General features: G+C 45.1%; 1 long non-coding RNA gene across 1 annotated transcript; it reads left to right on the top strand.

Moving 5' to 3' along the window:
• Positions 1–494: 494 nt before the first annotated feature.
• On the top strand, positions 495–14,992 carry LOC138438753 (uncharacterized). The gene is made up of 5 exons (XR_011256457.1): positions 495–644; positions 3,965–4,098; positions 6,143–6,263; positions 12,253–13,086; positions 14,327–14,992. It is a non-coding gene; the product is annotated as an uncharacterized lncRNA (long non-coding RNA).
• The last annotated feature ends 3,317 nt before the right edge of the window (positions 14,993–18,309 follow it).

Here is an 18,309-nt window from a genome sequence, read left to right as displayed (position 1 = left end):
CCTAACCCTAAGCTAAACAATAAACCTCTAAAATAAAAATAAACGTTTTTGGTCTAAGTCCCGCCTGTTGCTGTCCCCCGCCCCCTAAGAGCAAAAGAGTTAAGCTGCAGACTTGAACTCCTGACTTACAGACCATCGTCTGCCTGCTCACCAGTGCACCTAACCGCTACGCTACAGAGGCTTGCTGTTCTGACAGAGCTCCCGGACCCTCTTCAAGCCTCTGCCCGCCAGGGTCTGGCTCTATAGACTATCATGGCTGTCCTAGGTCATCTTTGCTTTCTATAGTCATAGTTTTATCCCTAAATCATAGACAGATCAGCTGAGAAAAAGCTTGGATTGTCTCGGTGGGGTGGATTTGCTTGTCCTTGTGTTTCACCTGGAGGCAGTCGCGGTCCCGCGGGCCTGTCCTGGAAGGGGGCGTGGGGGTGGGGCGCACCGTGAGCGCGTCGGGGGCGGGGCGAGCCTGGGCGGCTGGTCAGGAGCGCGGCTCACGTGAGCGGGTCTGGGGCGGGATGAACATGGCGGCGCGTCGGGGGCCAGGGCTCTCAGGGCTCGCCATTGCAGCTGGGAATGCTCGTTTCGTGGGCTCCTGGGTCCCCGTCGATTGGCATCCAGCGAGCAGAGCGCAGGGCTGTGGGCCACAGGTAAGGGAACTCGGACTGGGCGGAGCAGGGAACCATGTATTCTGCCCTCTTTGTTTGCAGTCTCGGAGCCGACTAAAATGGCGGTCGCAGAAAAGCCTCGCCTTTGAGGTCAAGGGTTTTACTGCTTTACCCCTTTGCATAAAGCTCAGACCCGCGCGGTTTTCCCAAGCAGCCTAGTGTATTGCTTCCTACAGGCCTGGAGAGGATAACAGGCAGGAAGGCCAGGGGTCTCCAGACAGAGAAAATAGACTGCAAGTGTCAGACGTTTTTTTCTCTCTCTTAAGAGGCCGGAGGAGACAAAAGAGTGCTGCATTTTTTTTTCTCCATGTTGATACAAATTTAAAAGGTTTCTCAGAAATTTCTGTGTTGCCATGACCACTCCTGGCTCCACCTGAATTTAACTTTCCTCAAACCTTGAACTAAGCAATGCATTTTTCTTATGGAAATGTTTGTCTTAAGGTATGCTAATGTACTATGTATTTACCCAAGGCTCTGTCTTCAGGTCAGTTTCCCCTAAAGGCTCAGAAAAAACTTGACAAACCAGTATGTTTTACTCATACCTTGTTCTCTTAATCTATGTGAATGAAACTATATATTTGCTTGGAAATCTGCCTTTCTTCAAGATTCATGTCCATCATTTTATGGCCTGGGATGACTCATCTGCTGCCAATGTTATCTCAATGCATGCTGTGGGTGAGGGGCCTGGTGCCATTCTCTGACACATTGTCTTTCTTTCATTAGCAGACTGCTAGTGGCTCTATAACATCTGGCTAAAGACTAGCAGGGGGTACTCTTCCCCCTTTTACTGTCTACGTCAGCAGCTCTCTCGATCTCTTTTATATTTTAATAAAACTTTTTAACAGAAAACCTCTGAGCCATCAAGCTTCGTCACTTGCCCTGGATTGAATTCTCCTCTGGAGTCCAAGAATGCTGGCATCTTTTGTGGTTTAGCAACCACCTTTCAGCCTTTTGAAATTCATATTGAATCTTCATTTCAGATTGAAGATGCATTCCATGGTATTGCCAACTGAAGCCTTTTCATCGCTATGGCATATCTGTCCATGTCTTTAGGGTATTTTTCAGCAATCATGTATCATTTCCAGTGTGCCAGTCTTGTTATCCTCATTCTGTCCATAGCAAAGTCTTTTATTAATGTTGACATGACTGAAAGGGAATCGTTTGTTTAAATTCCTTTTCAGATTGTTATTTGCTGGTGTATACAGATAACACTGTGTCATCATTCATTTGTATCAGTTTGGACAGCTTGATAGTTGTCTTTAGTTTCTTTAATTTCTCATAATTTAAGATGACCCTGTCTCATATATTTACAGTCTCACCCCTAGTCTCAGTCATTTCTTCAAAGAACTGTCCTTTTTTTAAACATTACATTATTTTTGACTGTGCTGGGTCTTTATTGCTCGTTTGTCTAGTTGTAGTGAGCAGAGGCTACCCTCTAGTTGCTGTGCCATGGCTTCTCATTGCAGTGCTTTCTCTGTTTGCAGAACTTGGGCTCTGGAGCATGCAAACTTCAAGAGCTGTTCAAGGGCTTCATTGCCCCTGGGCGTGTGGAATCTCCTACACAGGAATTGAACCCGTGTTCCCTGCATCGGTAGGCAGATTCTTTACCACCGGGCCATTGGAGATGTTTCCTGTTCCCTTTTATTAGAGAATGATATTTAAAACATACATGTAGGAGCTCAATATGCTCAGCTGACAATACATGGATATATATATATATATATATATACATGTATTCCAGCTCACCTTTGAACATATTCAGTTAAAGGTAATTTGTGATGTCTCCAACCTGATCCACCACGACATGGACATTGTAACGTTTCCTTTTGTTTATCTGTAACTTTGCATTCCAATGGTAAGATACCTGGCTTCCACCGCTTGTCATACACAGAATTCAGTGCTTGTCCCACGTGGTTACTGAAAAAAAAACTGTCAGATTGTCTTTCAAAGGGGGCTCTGCATGCATTGCACCAGTATCTTGAGTATGTTTTTGTATGATAGTTTACTATCAGTATACCCTCAGTGGCCAGGTGTCTATTTCAGTCGCTACCAATTATGAATGGGCTTGTTTGCTCTAGTGTTCTTGGACAATTCGAATACAGTTTCTTTGTCAGATATGCATTGTTTTAGGAAAACAGTTTTATTGATTGTTGGCTGTGTTGCCTCTTTGTGTGTGGGCTTTTCTCTAGTTTTGGTGAGCATGGGCCATAACTAGTGGTTTGCAGGCTTCTCACTGCAGTGTCTCCTCTTGTTGAGGGGCACAGGCTCACGGGCTTCAGTGGCTGCAGCATGTGAACTCGGCATCGTGGCTTCCAGGATCTAGAGCACAGGCTCGCTCGGCTGTTGTGGCACACGGGCTCCATAGGATGTGGGATCTTCCCATCCTAGGGATCGCACATGCATCTCCAGCACCGGGGGGTGGATTCTTTACTATGGAACCACCAGGGCATATTTTAGACTAGTTTTCCACACATGTATCTAGTGAAAGAGGCCAGGATCAAGAGGCATGGCAGCTGGGAATCCTCAGCCCCAGCTCTGGTGTGCTATCCAAAGCTCTGGGGCCTTTGGTGAGCAGCTCAGCTTCCCTGGGACTGTTTCCTCCCATCAGAAATGCCCTGCTTTTGGACTGTAGCCCACCAAGCTCCTCTGTCCCTGGGATTTCTGAGACCAGAGTACTGCAGGTGGTGCCATTTCCTTCTCTGCTGCTGCTGCTGCTGCTGCTGCTGCTGCTGCTGCTGCTGCTGCTGCTGCTGCGTCGCTTCAGTCGTGCCTGACTCTGCGCGATCCCATAGACAGCAGCCTACCAGGCTCCTCTGTCCCTGGGATTCTCCAGGCAAGAACACTGGAGTGGGTTGCCATGTCCTTCTCCAGTGCATGAAAGTGAAAAGTGAAAGTGAAGCCACTCAGTGAAGTCGTGTCCGTCTCTTAGTGACCCCGGGGTTGCAGCCTACCAGGCTCCTCTGTCCGTGGGATTCTCCAGGCAATGGTACTGGAGTGGGCTGCCATTGCCTTCTCTGATTTCCTTCTCTGCAAGATAGCGTTTTGAAGATATTTTCTCCTGGATATTGCTTTTGATGAAGGAAGGGGGATCCCTTTCAGGGCTTGAGAGTGAGTTCTTGTCTGACACTGGGCAATGAGTTGTCTGAGGAGAGGAGTGCTGTCCAAGCGAGAGGCTTTATTGGGAAGGGCTGCCAGGGTGGAGGGCAGGAGGGTGAGGGAAACGGAGAGAACCACTCTGTCACGTGGCTCACAGTCTCAGGTTTTATGGTCATCGGGCTCATTTCTGGTTTGTCTCTTGCCAGGCATTCTGAATTGGGATCCTTCTTGGGGGCACACGCATCACTCAGCTGAGATGGATTCCAGCGAAGTGGATCCTGGGAGGTTGGTAGGACCTCTGAACTGGAGCCTCCCATCTCCTGACCTCTCCAGAATTCTGGTTGGTGGTAGCTTGTTCGTTCCTTGTTCCTTCCCAGGACCTCCTGTTGTAAGATGATTCCTGCAAGTGTTTTCTTTTCTCTGTTGCCTGGCCAGGGTGGGTGGTCCGTGGTTCATTTAACAGTTTGTTTTTGGTTCTCTCGAGTAAGGTCCTCCACAGGGTAAATGTATGAAATGATAAAAGGCAATGTTTTAAATAATTTATATTCATAATTTGGTAAGTTGGCTTGTTTTGTGTATGTTAGACCTGATCACCAGACCAACGGTCATGTAGAACTTTTGCAGTTTTCTAAAATTCTATAGTTTTTTAAATGGAGTTACCTTGTTGCAAAGTTTGTGTTTATGTTCATATTTTTTTAAAGTTATTTCTTTTAGTTGATTGATCATTGCTTTACAATATTGGTTTGATTTGTCATACATCCACATGAATTAACCATAGGTGTACCTATGTCCTCTTGCTCTTGAATCTCCCTCCCACCTCGCACGCATTCCCACCTCTCCAGGTTACTACTGAGCCCCAGTTTGAGTTCCCTGAATCATACAGCAAATTCCCATTGGTTGTCTATTTACAAATGTAGGTGTACCTGCATCCATGCTGCTCTCTCCATTCATCTCACCCTCTCCCTCTTGTTCCCCACCCTCGTCTGTAAGTCTGTTCTCTATGTCTGCACCTCCATTGCTGCTCTGTGAACAGACTCGTCAGTACCATCCTTCTAGATTCCATGTTTTTCTCTCTTTGACTGACTTCCCTCCCCTTTATTAGAACAAACTCAAATGTGTTCCTTTTTATGGCTGCATTCCATGCAGGCTCTGATTGTTCCTTAGCCATGTTTTGCGGAGGGTCATGGAGCTATTCTGCTCCATTTCAGTTTGGGCTTCCAGTCTGAGTGCTCGCAGCAGAGCTGCTTCTGGGTGAGCCCTCTGAGGTCTGTGAGCACCGGGCTGCCCGCTCTTCTCTTGTGGCCCGCAGGGGGCGCCAAAGGCCCCTCTGACCCGCGGGCGCAGGACGCTTTGCCTTTAGACTCTGCTCCGTGAGCAGCTGGCGGGAGCTTTGTCTCCTCAGGACCATCGGGGCTCAGGCTTCTGGATAACAGGGCTGCATCCAGGCTGAGAGGAGCAGGGTTGCCTCAGTGCCCACCAGCAGGGAGGCGCTGCAAGAGCGAAAAATGAGGATGGAGTAGACGTTTCCTGTGTCCAGCTGAGGGCTGACTGGAGGTCCATCTCAGAGGACTCAGGGGGAAAGAGCTCCGTGTGCAAAGCGGTGGGTTTTCAGTTAGATTTGCCTTAGATGATGTAGAGGATGAACACTGATGTTCTTCCGTGTAGGTGGCCATTTTCCTGTCACTGTTTCTTGAGAAGACTGTCCTTTCCTCTTCGCTCGTTCCTGGTTTGATTTTCAGGAACTGACCATGTACAGGTGGGTTCGTTTCTGGGCTCTCTATTCTCTCCTGGAGTCCATGTGTCTGTGTTCCTGCCAGTTCCTCACTGTGGTGGTCACTACAGCTCCGTGATGTAGTTTGAAGAGGGATAGGAAGATGCCTCCAGCTGTGTTCCTCTTTCTCAGAGTCTTTTTGGCCGTTTAAGGTCCTGTTCAACAGTAGCAGCCTAATATTAGGAATATTTCTATTTCTGTGAAAAATGCCATTGAATATTATTTTGTGATTGCAGTCCGTGTATTTGTTGATGACTTTGGTTGGAATGGACCTTTTAATTCCTCATTGTTCCAGTGCATGAGCGTGGAATAATTTTCTGTGTGTTTGTATTTTCTTTGGTTTCTTTATCAGTGCCTTCTAGTTTTCTGACTACTGGTTTTTTATGTTCTTGATTAAGTTTGTTGCTAGATGTTTTATTTAAGTGGGATTTTCTTAATATTTTTTTCTGATTGTTATTAGTGTATAGAAATGCAAGTGATTTTTGGACTGTAAAGGGTAGTATTTTATGATTGTAAATTAATCCAAAATGATTCAGCTTTACTGAATGTAGTCTAACAACTTTTTGTGAAGTGATGTGGAACATTTTATCTGTAAGATCTGTTTCTCCTGCAGTAGGTCATCCAGAGGACCCAAGACATGGTGGTTACTAATAGACTTCCCACACTACTTCTTCATTCCACGTGGACTCCTTCACGGGCAGTGAGCATCGCAGCTTCCCTTGAACTTCATCTGGGTAAGTCTTGGCCTGTATCAGAAAGTTTCCTGCCTGTCTGCTCTAAATTTCTTTTGTGGTATTGACATGGTTGTTTTGAAACCTAGTATACTTTCCAGTCATTTAAAATGTACAGAAAATGCCTAGCAATGGGAACAAGTGCTAGCATTTGCCACATCATCTAAAATACTCTATGTGTTTTATCCAAAATGGGTACCTTCTGCAGAACCAGCACATAATCTCCAAAATCAGGAAATCATATGGTACCTACATTATAATGTAATCCACTGCCCCACTTCCACTTTTAGCAATTGTTCAAGTGTATGAATATATCTTTTGTTTCCATCGTCATCCTTTTTTCTTTATTTAGAGTGTTACTGAGATTTTCAGTTATTTGGACAAACTTGATGGATTGAAAGCAGACATGGTGAATAAGGGTTCTGGGTGGCCTTTTCTATGTGGATTTCTTTTTCACTGAAGATGGTTTTAATATTTATTCATGTGGTAACATGTATGAATCCTGCATTCTTTCTCCCCCCCCCCATAGTAATTAAAAATAAATAATATGCCATTTACCATTTAGATATTTGTAAGCATACAGTGTTGTAGCAGACAACCTTTTCTTGTTTTGCAAACCAGTTTAATAATGTGCACCTTGTGCGTGCTTTGGAGAAACTCAGGAAACTGAGTCAGTGACTGAAATGGCCCAAGATATCACCTTAGATTCCATCTTCATCTGAAAACAAAACAGGCACTTTCTGGTGGTCCAGTGGCTGAGACTGGACACTCCCAAAGAAGGAGGCCCAGGTTCATTCCCTGATCCAAGAGCTAGATCTCCCATGCCACAAAGGAGAATTTGCATGTTGTAGCTAAATATCTGGCTTACCTCAATGAAGGTTGACCTGGCGCAGCCAAATTAAAAAAGAAACAAATATTTTACAGATACAACCAAAGGAAAGGAAGGGTATGGTTGTTGTGCAGATTTACGGCTTAGCTTTCCCTATCGATAGAAAAGAAAAAAGAGTTTCAAAAGACTGTGTCTCATCCTTCTATCTGGCATATAGAGAGGATTCCTTTGAAATGAGATTTCTCTGGTAAATGTGACTCACAGAAGAGCTGTCTTGAACTTGGGTTTCAGAGATGATCATGTGTCCTCTAAAAAAAAAAGTTAATTGGGTCCCACTAATTCTCATGCTGAGGTGGTATATTTTGTGGTAGCATTTGCTCCCCTTCACTTTGGATGTATCCCCATTTGTTTACACTGTCATCTACTGAAGACATCCTGATATTTGAAAGTTTTTAGTTATTACAAGTAGAGCTGTTGTATATAATCATGTGATACTTTTTGTCTGGACGTTTTCAAAGCTGTTTAGTAAGTGCTAGCCATATAGTATTCAGGTCACAGGTGAGCTTTGTTTAGCTGTGGAAAAATCCAGCTATGTTTCTCTGTGGCATGTGGGATCTTCTGGGGTAAGGGATCAAACTAGAGTGTCTTGCATTGTCAGGCAGATTCTTTACCACTGAGCCACCGGAGAAGTTGTGCCCTACCCCCGTTTTTTTTTTTTTGAGTTTACTGGATCTAATAGGTGTGCAGTGCTACCTCACTGTTATTTTAGTTTGTAATTTCCTAATGATATGTGATTTTGAGTCTTTTTGATAGGCTTATTTGCTATCTTTATATTTTTGTAGGCCAGGTGTTTAGGTGTATACATTTTTTATGAGATTGTTCTAGATTTTTTGGTATATTTGGAGTACAATCCTTTATCAGATATGTATTTTATAAATATATTTTCCTGTGGCTTGTGTTTAAGTTTTGTGAATAAGGTTTTTCACAGTTTAAATGTCTAATTCTTTAAAGTTAATGTTATATATGTTTTATATCCTTTTTTGGATAGACTTTAGTGTGTTGTTGTTGTTGTTGTTAAATTTTATAAGCAGAAGTGAGGTACTGTAGATACAGTTTTAAGCTAAGCTGAGGTACCATAGATACAGTTTTGCCTTTTGTCTGTTAAGAAGTTTGAGTGAGTTTGGTGTACACTGTATATAACATTATGTCTACATTCATTTGACTGGATATAGCTTCCAATTATTTGTCTAATTGGTTTTGGAGATATCACGGGAAGTCAGTTTTTCCAAGGGAAACTGAGGTCCATGAAACATGAACTCTTTTCGATCGGTCGGAATCACTCTCTGCTATTTCTGACAGATTTGACTTGTTTGGATATCTCATATGAGTGGAATCACAGAACGTTTGTCTTTTCTTGGTCTGGTTTATTTCACATGATCTAATGACCATAAGGTTTGTCCACATTGTCGCATTGTCAGAATTACTGACTTTGAAGGGCCGAATCAGATTCCATTGTGTGTATACCACAGTTTGTTTATGGAATTGGCTGCCATGGACACTTAGATCACTTCTGTTTGTTTGCCAGTGTGAATCATGCTGTTGTGAGTATGACGGAAGAAGTATCCATTTTTTCAGCCCCCTTTCCCAATCCTTTTGGGTACATAGCTTGAATTGGAATCGAACTATGTATTTATTCCATGTGTTTGTTTTGGAGTCATTTCTGTAATGTCTTGCAGAGTGGCAGCACCATTTAATGTACTTTTTCGTATGGTGGAATACCGTTCAAGCTTCTGAATATACCTTGTGTTGCATATTCAGTCTCCCACCAACGGACACTTGAATGAGTTCTACCTTTGAGCTATTGTGAATGTCACTATGAGTATTTGTGTACCAGTTTTTGTTTGAATTATTAACAAGTACATTACTATATATAAAAGAAGCCACAAGGACCTACTGTACAGTTTAGGAAACTATTAAATATCTTATGATAATGTATAATGGAAGAGAATCTCAAAAGGAATATATGAAAAGCACATAGTAACCATGATATTTATTGTGCCAACACTATGAGTTATCATAGCACTACTCAACGTGTATTTATACATGTCAGTAAAATATTCACATCTGTAAGGATATTATAAAAAATTATATAAAAAATCAAGAATTCAAACAGAGATTAAATAAACTTCCTGTCATTGCTCATCATCATTTATACATTCATACTACCTGTAACACTCATTGTATAAGTGCTGGACTAGCAATTGATGTTCTCGTAAACCAAGAGATTGTGAAGGTGTAAGGAAATATAGCTTATTGAATTCCTTAATGAAGGATTATAGAACTCTATGTCCATGAAGTGAATGAAATTCCATTTTATTGAACCACATTCTTACTAGAGTGATGAGCTTCCACCCCACCCAACGTTAGTTCACAATGAAATCCTGCAGTCCTCTGGCCTCAATGTCTGCTTCCTGCTACCGAGAAAGAAAAGATGAGGAAGTCCTGACAAAACCGATGCTATTTTTCTTTTTCTGATTTGTATTTTATCGCAGGGCTTGGCAAAAAGAGGGCCCAACCTGTTTTTAGAGTTCCATCCCAAGGGTCCCTCTGGCATGTTCCCTATGTTGACAAAGTGCTGATTATTTTCAACAAAGGACAATGATCTGCACTTCACTATCTGTTGCTTGAGCTGGAATAGCGGGCATCCCTTGAAGTGCATTCCTTCATGCTGAAGTAGGCATCCCTGAAGCAATAGTATAAGAGGAACACATTTATCACGTAGACATCGCAGCCCATGCATTTGTAATAATTTTTCAGTTATACCCATCATCATCGGAGGAACTGACTTGTCCCAGTAACAACGAGAGTACCCAGTATAACAGTTCCTTGACTTATGAGTACTTCCTATGAGTACCCTTATGAGTACTTCTTCCAATGTTGTTTCTCCTACTTTGGTCATGAACAGTAGAAGCTGATGGCAGTGGTCCTTGAAATGTATGTCGATTCCTAGGTGGCACAGTTGATAAATAAAAAATCTGCCTACCAGTGCAGGAGGGGGAAGTGATGTGGGTTTGATCCCTGGTTCAGGAAGATAACAATTCATACACATGTTTTATGTGAACCAGTTTGATACTCATGAGTTTTTTCTTCTGTATACAGAAAAACAAATGCTGTTCAAGGACACTGAAAGAACCCTGATGTTGAAAATCAGATCTGTATTGTGAGCAATGCTTAGATATCCATGAGTCGAAGCATAGTATTATGCCTATCATCCTTGTATTTCTCTCAGTGAAATATGTTGAGGAAAACTCTTCATTCGTGGTCTAGATTCACGAAGAAGCTAAATAGCATTCATCCTTTACGTTGACAACTGTGAATTTAAATCTCCTGTGAATCCTATGTGACAACCACACATACCAACATGAGTTATCAGTATTATATCAATATTTTTAGTCCTATTGTATGTCAACTAAAAAAATCAGTATATAATTGTACATGAAGTCAAGACATAAAATCAGTGCAAATACAAAATGTTCCATCCTTTGAGAAAGGGAGAAAAACATCTCTGTGCTTAGCCTATTGCATTTTTATGTATTAGACCCTTAAGTAGTTTATTCACCACACCCTGTGAATGATTCACAAATCTTCAGAGAAGAAAGGATCATTTCTCTTGAACAATGAGTAGTTCAACTATTCTCAAAGCAAAGCCATAAGTGAGTCTTATTTTGGGTGAGACCATGAAAACTCAGCGTTTTCATTATGCTTGTGCTTATGATGGGAGGAGGTCTGAGAAAGCACTTCTGAAGGTTTATTCATACCAGTCGTTCTCATATGTATCGAGTCTTTAAAGGTCGAATCACCAAGGTGTTGCTTCTACACTTGTACTAGGCTGAGCAGCAACATTCCCTTTCTCCGTAAGTGCAGTAGACGTGTTCCCAACCTGTCTGTCTTCTGTCCTCTGGAGTATGCATTGCTTGAGCTCATCACAGCCTAGTAGATGGAAATCATCAGGATATTCTGGAAACCCTTTTTATTTCAGTCTGTTCAGGAGGTTACCACTGCTGCAAACCTCTGGATTTTACCAAGCGCTTTTAACAACCTCAGATGAAGGATATAAGTCAACACTGGTGACAGCCACGGGCTTCCATGGCCTATCCATGATTGTTGGCTTTGCTTTCATAATCATCCTGTTTCTTATACCAGCTAAACTGTCAGTGTATTTTTTAATTACCATTTTATCTTTGATGGTTTTTAGAGCTATTATGGATTTTCCTATATATCTTCACTTATCGGTGAGGGTCTTATGTTAGTAGTAGTTATGACAACTGACTTTCTGTCTGTTAGCTGTGGCAGAATAAAAAAAGAATGACCCACTGTATATTATTAATATTATGTATCAATATATTGTTAGTTTTATTGTTTGCAGTCATCCAATTCCAAGTTTCTGAAATAAACTTTCAGAAAAATCACATCCTTTTGAATGCCCATTTGACTGAATAGGAGCACGGAAATGTTCTTCCATAAAATTGTTTACAGTTTCCATTCCGTTTCTCCTGTTTGATGTAGATATTGGCCTTTGGTTCTATCAGTAGCTTTGCAAGTAAAAAAAAAAATTAATTAGAGCTCGTATGGTAATTTTACTGTTAGCAATAAGTTTAGCATAAAATGAACACAGAAGAGGTTACAGTAGACCAAATATGAAAGTCAGTTTAAAAGAAAACATAGTGTTGAATGTTTACAGTAGGAATATAGTTATGAAGTTCCTTTATTATTATTCTATCCTTTCCTTTTGTTTTGCAGGGGTGTTAATGTACAGATTCCAGTACTATGGCTAGAGCGAATAATAGTATCATTATTCTTGAGAGCAACTCTACTAAGTCTTCACGCTCATGTCACTCAAGGTTTTTTAATACCTATTATGTTAGTCGTGTTTGTAGTTTGTGAAGTCACATAAGTTGCATTCATTCAAGCAATAGTATCAAACAGCTATGGCATCAATTATAGATGTGAATCGATATCGAATGTGAATCCATTTCACTGTGACAAGTTATTATTGTAGATATTCTATTCATGCCAGTAACAAAGCTGTGCAGAAATAATACAATGTTTATTAAGAAAATAAGATTTACTAATTTGTTTTATTATTCTATTTCTTTTAAACAGATTTAATGACAACAGGCTCAACTTTTCATTCACTTGTATGACTATGAGCAGTTTGACCAAGTTGAAGAAGATGACTCGTTTGTAGTCTTCCTCATCAGCTCATTCCATCTACTGGCTTTAAAATCATTTAGTACAGAGCTCACCGTCTAGGTGTTCATCCAGTGTTTTGTTTGCTTATCATGCAGGATCATTTTAAAAGGAAAAGTATGTGTGTATGAGTTAGAGCTCTGATCCCAGGAGTCCATGTAGAAGCTTCCCCTGAGAAATGTATCGTTTTTGCACCAATGCTACTGAAATGTGTGAATGTGGTATACCACGCGTCCCAATAAGTGTAAACAGCGTCATAGGCTACTTATTTGAAATGACCAGTACTCATGACATTCCATTCAACTGAGGACTAAATATAGCCAACGTAGGCTGTGTTTGCCAAATAGACTTTGAAGTATTCTTCACACAGTCCTTCATCGATGCCAGTTTTCAGATCGAAGAAACCCTTGCTCCATGAAGTTTGTGAACACATATACTCATGTTTTGTTTGAGATTTTAAAGTCATTCTTCAGTTTTGTTGGAGGAATGGTTCTGTATATGCCCCGTGGATCCCCAAATCCACTGATGTTCATGTGTCTTGGGGCTTCCCAGGTGGTTCTAATGGTAAAGAACATGCAGAACATACCCATGCAGGAGACATGGGAGGTATGGATTCCATCCCTGGGGCAGGAAGATCTCCTGAGGGAGAGCATGGCAACCCCCTCCAGTATCTTTGCCTAGAGAATCTCATGGAGAGAGGAGCCTGGTGGGGCCTAGTCCATATGATCCCAAGGAGTTGGACACAATGTAAGTGACTTCGCACAGCACATGATTCGTTGTCATAGCTAATATAATGGAGATGACATAAAAAGAAGCACCAGCGGGCGAAAGTCAATATCCATCACTTTTAAACTTTGGAATGTATTGTGATATTTTACATCCATATTTGTATGACTTGATAGTTGGAGAATCGATGCATGTGAAGGCCTGGTTGTGTTATATGTATGTTGAGGGAAGATATATTTTTATGTGGTTTGACATATAGGTCCCATTTCATTCGTAGACATATGCATACTCATCACTTATCATCATTTTTTTTTTTTTGAAAAGACCATTGTTTGGAAAGGTTGTTGTCTAACCATGAAAGATGCTTGAATTCTTGGGCTCCTTAGAGGAAGAATTCAACCCGGGGCCAGTGATGAGGCTTGATCAGTCAGAGCTTTTGTGTCCCAACGTTTTATTAAAGTATAAAAGAGAGAAAGCTTCTGACATAGACATCAGAAGGGGGCAGAAAGAGTGCCCCCCTACTCATCTTTGGCTGGATGTTATCTAGCTACTAGCAGTCTACTCATTAGAGAAAGGAATGGCAGCAGACCCCTCACCCACAAGATATATGGAGATGACCGTGGCACCAGGTGAGTCATCCTGGGCCATAAAACGATTGATATGAGCAAATGGATAGCTTCATTCACATAGATCAGGAGAGCCATGTATGAGTAAAGCATATTGGTTTGTCAAGTCAGTTCTGAGCCTTTAGGCAGAACCTACTTGAAGATAGAGTCTAGGGTAAATACATAGTACATTCACATAGCTTAAGGCAAACCTTTCCATGAGAAAAATGCCTTGGTCAGCTCAAAGTATGAGAAAAGTGAAGTTCAGGCGGAACCAGGTGTCATTATAGCAACACAGAATTGTAAGAGAAAATCTCTGTTTAAATTTGTATCAAGAAGGGGAAAAAAGATAACAGCTTGTTTCCTCCTGCCTCGGAAGTGACAGATAACAACTGTCTGACACTTGCACCCCATTTCCTCCCTTTGGAGACCCCTGGCCTTCCTGGCTGTTACCCTCTCAGTTTCATTCATTGAGCGTTTTCTGCCTTGTGAAACATTGGGCATAGAAGTATGTGTTTATTTAGGGGTATTTCATCCAATTTCATTTAAATGCATATGTGAATTAGAAAGTTTGACATGCTGTTGCTTTGTATACCGATTGGGAAATGTGAGCCTCCAAGCTTAATTTAGTTTTTCATGTTCATTTTTCTTTTTAGGGGTACAAAGAAAAATAATATGACTGTTAAGATCAGCTTTCGTATTTTTTGCCAAATATGAATTGGGATCACATCGATCAGAGATGAGTCTGTGCATGAAAGCCCTAATAACTAATGCTAATTGACTTCACTACCATGGGATGTTTTCATATCTATTGAGGATTTACTTCATGTATTTCGATTTTAACTTTCTGTCTTACAGCCTTGTTTGTAGATCAAAGCTATTTGAAATTGTCATCTGGTTTCAAATGGCTTGTGAGGTTATTCATGAGTGGTTCATAAAACCGAATGGATTGTACGTAGCCATACTTTGTTGTCATTCTATGAATTTGAAGAATGTCTGAAGAATGTCTGCAGTTATGCCTTAAAGATTCATACAATTGATGTCCAATATTTATCTCAAAAGACTTGCTTTCAATTTGTAGTTTCCTATGCGTATGTCTTTCTTTATGGATTTGGGTAGAACTTGTATTGGAACACTGAAAAATCTGTGATATCAACCGTGCTGACCTTTCTGGTGGTCATCATTAAGATTTTCACGCTCTATGGATCCTAGTGGAAACAGGTGCTGTTCATCCTACTTTTGTGAAGATTGAACTCATCGTAGAAAGTGGAATTTGTTGAAATATTTATGGTATAAATAAATCTTGTCTCTATAATTACCCAGAGTCCTGGTGCGTATTTGATTGCTAAGTTATAAAATGTATGAGATAGATGTGATCCATCAATGGCGACTGGATAAGTGGTGGAGAGGTATTTTGGTGATGCAAGAGATTTAAATGATATGATCATAGTATTTATATCCCTTTTATGTGGATAATGGGTCTTGGATCCATGTTTGAAACCTTACAACCTCGTCTTTTGTTATGCATGGGAAGTGTCAAAAATGAAGAAGATGCGGGTAGGTACTTCAAGGGTAAGTATAGGGCTGAGGGCGTGACTATGATGTGGGTTAGGGTTAGGATGTGGATGGGGGTCCGGTTAGGGTAGGGTAAAGGTTAGAGTTCGTGGAGGAGCCCTCCAAACTTGTTAGGGTGAGGGGTGAGGTGTGAGGGTTCAGGATGAGGGTGAGGGTAAGGATTCAGGGTGAGGGTTAGGATTCAGGATGAGGGTGAGGATTCAGGGAGAGGGTGAGGGTGAGGGTTCAGGGAGAGGGTGAGGGTGAGGGTTCAGGGAGAGGGTGAGGGTGAGGGTTCAGGGTGAGGGCGTGGGTGAGGGTAAGGGTTCGGGGTGAGGGTTCAGAGTGAGCGTTCAGGGTGAAGGTGTGGGCCTCACATCTGATACAGGATTGTACTCCAAATATACCCATCCCTTCCCTTGAACAGACCTCTCACTATGGGAGCCCTTGGCAGTGTGGAACCCACCGGCCCCTAAGGCCTCCCAAAGGACGCCTGGGGCCTAGGTGCAAAGGCAATACAGGAGTGGAGCTGAGGCCAGGAAGGCGCCAGTGGCGTCTCCCAACTTCGCAAAGGCTGCTCCTTCCTGGGTAGGAAGCCTAGCAGCGAGGCAAGTCTGGGCAAGGTTCGCCCAGGGCAGAGCAGCCTCGCACCAGGAACTCTGCCAGATCGGGCCTCTGAGCAGAGCTGGAGCTCTGCCATCCTGGAGGCGCACTCGACTCCGCCCAAGCAGGGCTTGCAGCCTAAGGCGGCTGGGCTGCTTCGTCTTCCCCCTAGGAAGCTCGATTCCCGCATGCTGTTCACTCGGCTTCCAGGCGCCGGCTCCCTGCCCCTCCTTACGGTCTAGGATCAGGGGCTGCTTCCCCTGAGCTGGGGCTGTGGGCAGGAGCCCAGACACACAGGTGCAGGACCCAACCACCTGCACACGTCTCTGCTGGAGAGGAGAGCGCTAGGGAACCTACGTGTGTGAGGCAGCTACTGGGCGCCCACGGAGTCAGACTCGAGGTGTGCGGGGCTCCAGAGCCCCGCCAGGGGTCCAAGGAGCCTGGTGCTCACCGTGCGGCGCTGAGTCTGGGCTGTCAAGCAACCGCTGGAGGAGACCTGCACTTGCCCTTCCCTTGCCTCTGACAGAGCTCTCCCTGCTGGAGCCCTTGGCAGTGTGCAACCCACCGGCCCCTAAGACATCCCCAAGGACGCCTGGTGCAAAGGCAAGGCAGGAGCAGAGCTGAGGCCAGGAAGGCGACAGTGGCATCTCCCAGGCTCAAGGAGCCTGCTCCTTCCATGGCAGGAAGCCTAGCAGCCAGGCAAGTCAGGGCAAGGCTCGGCCAGGGCAGAGCAGCCTCAGACCAGGAACTCTGCCAGATCGGGCCTCTGAGCAGAGCTGGAGATCTGCCATACTGGAGGCGCGCTCAGATCCAGCCAAGCAGGGCTTGAGCCGCACGTGGCTGGGCTGCCTCTTCTTACCTCGAGGAGGCTTGCCACCTTGAATGCTCTTCCTTCGGCTTCCAGGCGCGGAAGCTCTGTGCCTCCTGCAGGTCTTGGCTCAGGGGCTGCTTGCCCTGAGCTGGGGCTGTGGGCGGGAGTCAAGACACGCAGGGGCATACCCCAAACTGCTGCACACTTCTCTGCTGGGGAAGAGAGTGCAAGGGAACGACATGTGAGAGGCAGCTGATCGGCACCCACGGAGTCAGCCTCCAGGTATGCCGGGATGGAGACCCCAGCCAGTGGCCCTGGGAGGTGCGTTTCTTCGTGCGGCGCTGAGTCTCGGCGACCAAGCAACCGCTGGAGGATCCCTGCACTTGCCCTTCCCTTCCCTCTCACAGAGCTCGCCCTGCCTGAGCTCTTGGCAGCATGCAAGCCACCGGCCCCTAAGCATTACCCACGGACGCCTGGGGTCTAGGTTCAAAGGCAAGGCAGATGAGGAGCTGAGGTCAGGAAGGCGCCAGTGGCGTCTCCCAGGCTCACGCAGCCTGCTCCTTCCTGGGCAGGAAGCCTAGCAGTGAGGCAAGTCTGGGCAAGGCTCGCCCAGGGCAGAGCAGCCTCGCGCCAGCAACTCTGCCAGATCGGGCCTCTGAGCAGAGCTGGAGCCCTGCCGTCCTGGAGGCACACTCGGCTCCAGCCAAGTAGGGCTTGAATCAAAGGGGGCTGGGCTGCCTCTTCTTCCCTCGAGGAGGCTCGCCTCCCCGCCAGCTGTTCACTCGGCTTCCAGGTGGGGGCGCTCTGCGCCTCCTGCAGGTCTTGGCTCAGGGGCTGCTTGCCCTGAGCTGGGGCTGTGGGCGGGAGCCCAGGCACGCAGGGGCAGGCCCCAACCAGCTGCACACGTCTCTGCTAGGGAGGAGAGCGCTAGGGAAGCTACGTGTGTGAGTCAGCTGCTGGGTGCCCAGGGAGTCAGCCTCCGGGTGTGCGGGGCTGCAGACCCCAGCCAGGGGCCCTGGGAGCCTGGTGCACTCCGTGCGGCGCTGAGTCTGGGCGGCCAAGCAACCGCTGGAGGAGCCCTGCACTAGCCCTTCTCTTCCCTCGCACAGAGCTCTTCCGGCTTGAGCCCGTGGCAGTGTGCAACCACTGGCCCCTAAGCCCTCCCAATGGACGCCTGGGGCCTAGGTGCAAGGGCAAGGCAGGAGCGGAGCTGAGGCCAGGAAGGGGCCAGTGGCGTCTCCCAGCCTCGCGCAGCCGGCTCCTTCCTGGGCAGGAAGCCTAGCAGCGAGGCAGGTCTGGGCAAGGCTCGCCGAGGGCAGAGCAGCCTCGCGCCAGCAACTCTGCCAGATCGGGCCTCTGAGCAGAGCTGGAGCTCTGCCGTCCTGGAGGCGCACTCGGCTCCAGCCAAGTAGGGCTTGAGCCAAACGAGGCTGGGCTGCCTCTTCTTCCCTCGAGGAGGCTCGGCTCCCCGCCAGCTGTTCACTCGGCTTCCAGGTGGGGGCGCTCTGCGCCTTCTGCAGGTCTTGGCTCAGGGGCTGCTTGCCCTGAGCTGGGGCTGTGGGCGGGAGCCCAGGCACGCAGGGGCAGGCCCCAACCAGCTGCACACGTTTCTGCTGGGGAGGAGAGCGCTAGGGAAGCTACGTGTGTGAGGCAGCTGCTGGACTCCCAGGG

The sequence above is a fragment of the Ovis canadensis genome, chromosome 4 (genome assembly GCF_042477335.2).
Source record: "Ovis canadensis isolate MfBH-ARS-UI-01 breed Bighorn chromosome 4, ARS-UI_OviCan_v2, whole genome shotgun sequence".
NCBI lineage: Eukaryota > Metazoa > Chordata > Mammalia > Artiodactyla > Bovidae > Ovis > Ovis canadensis.
This window is presented reverse-complemented; position numbering and strand designations above follow the sequence as displayed.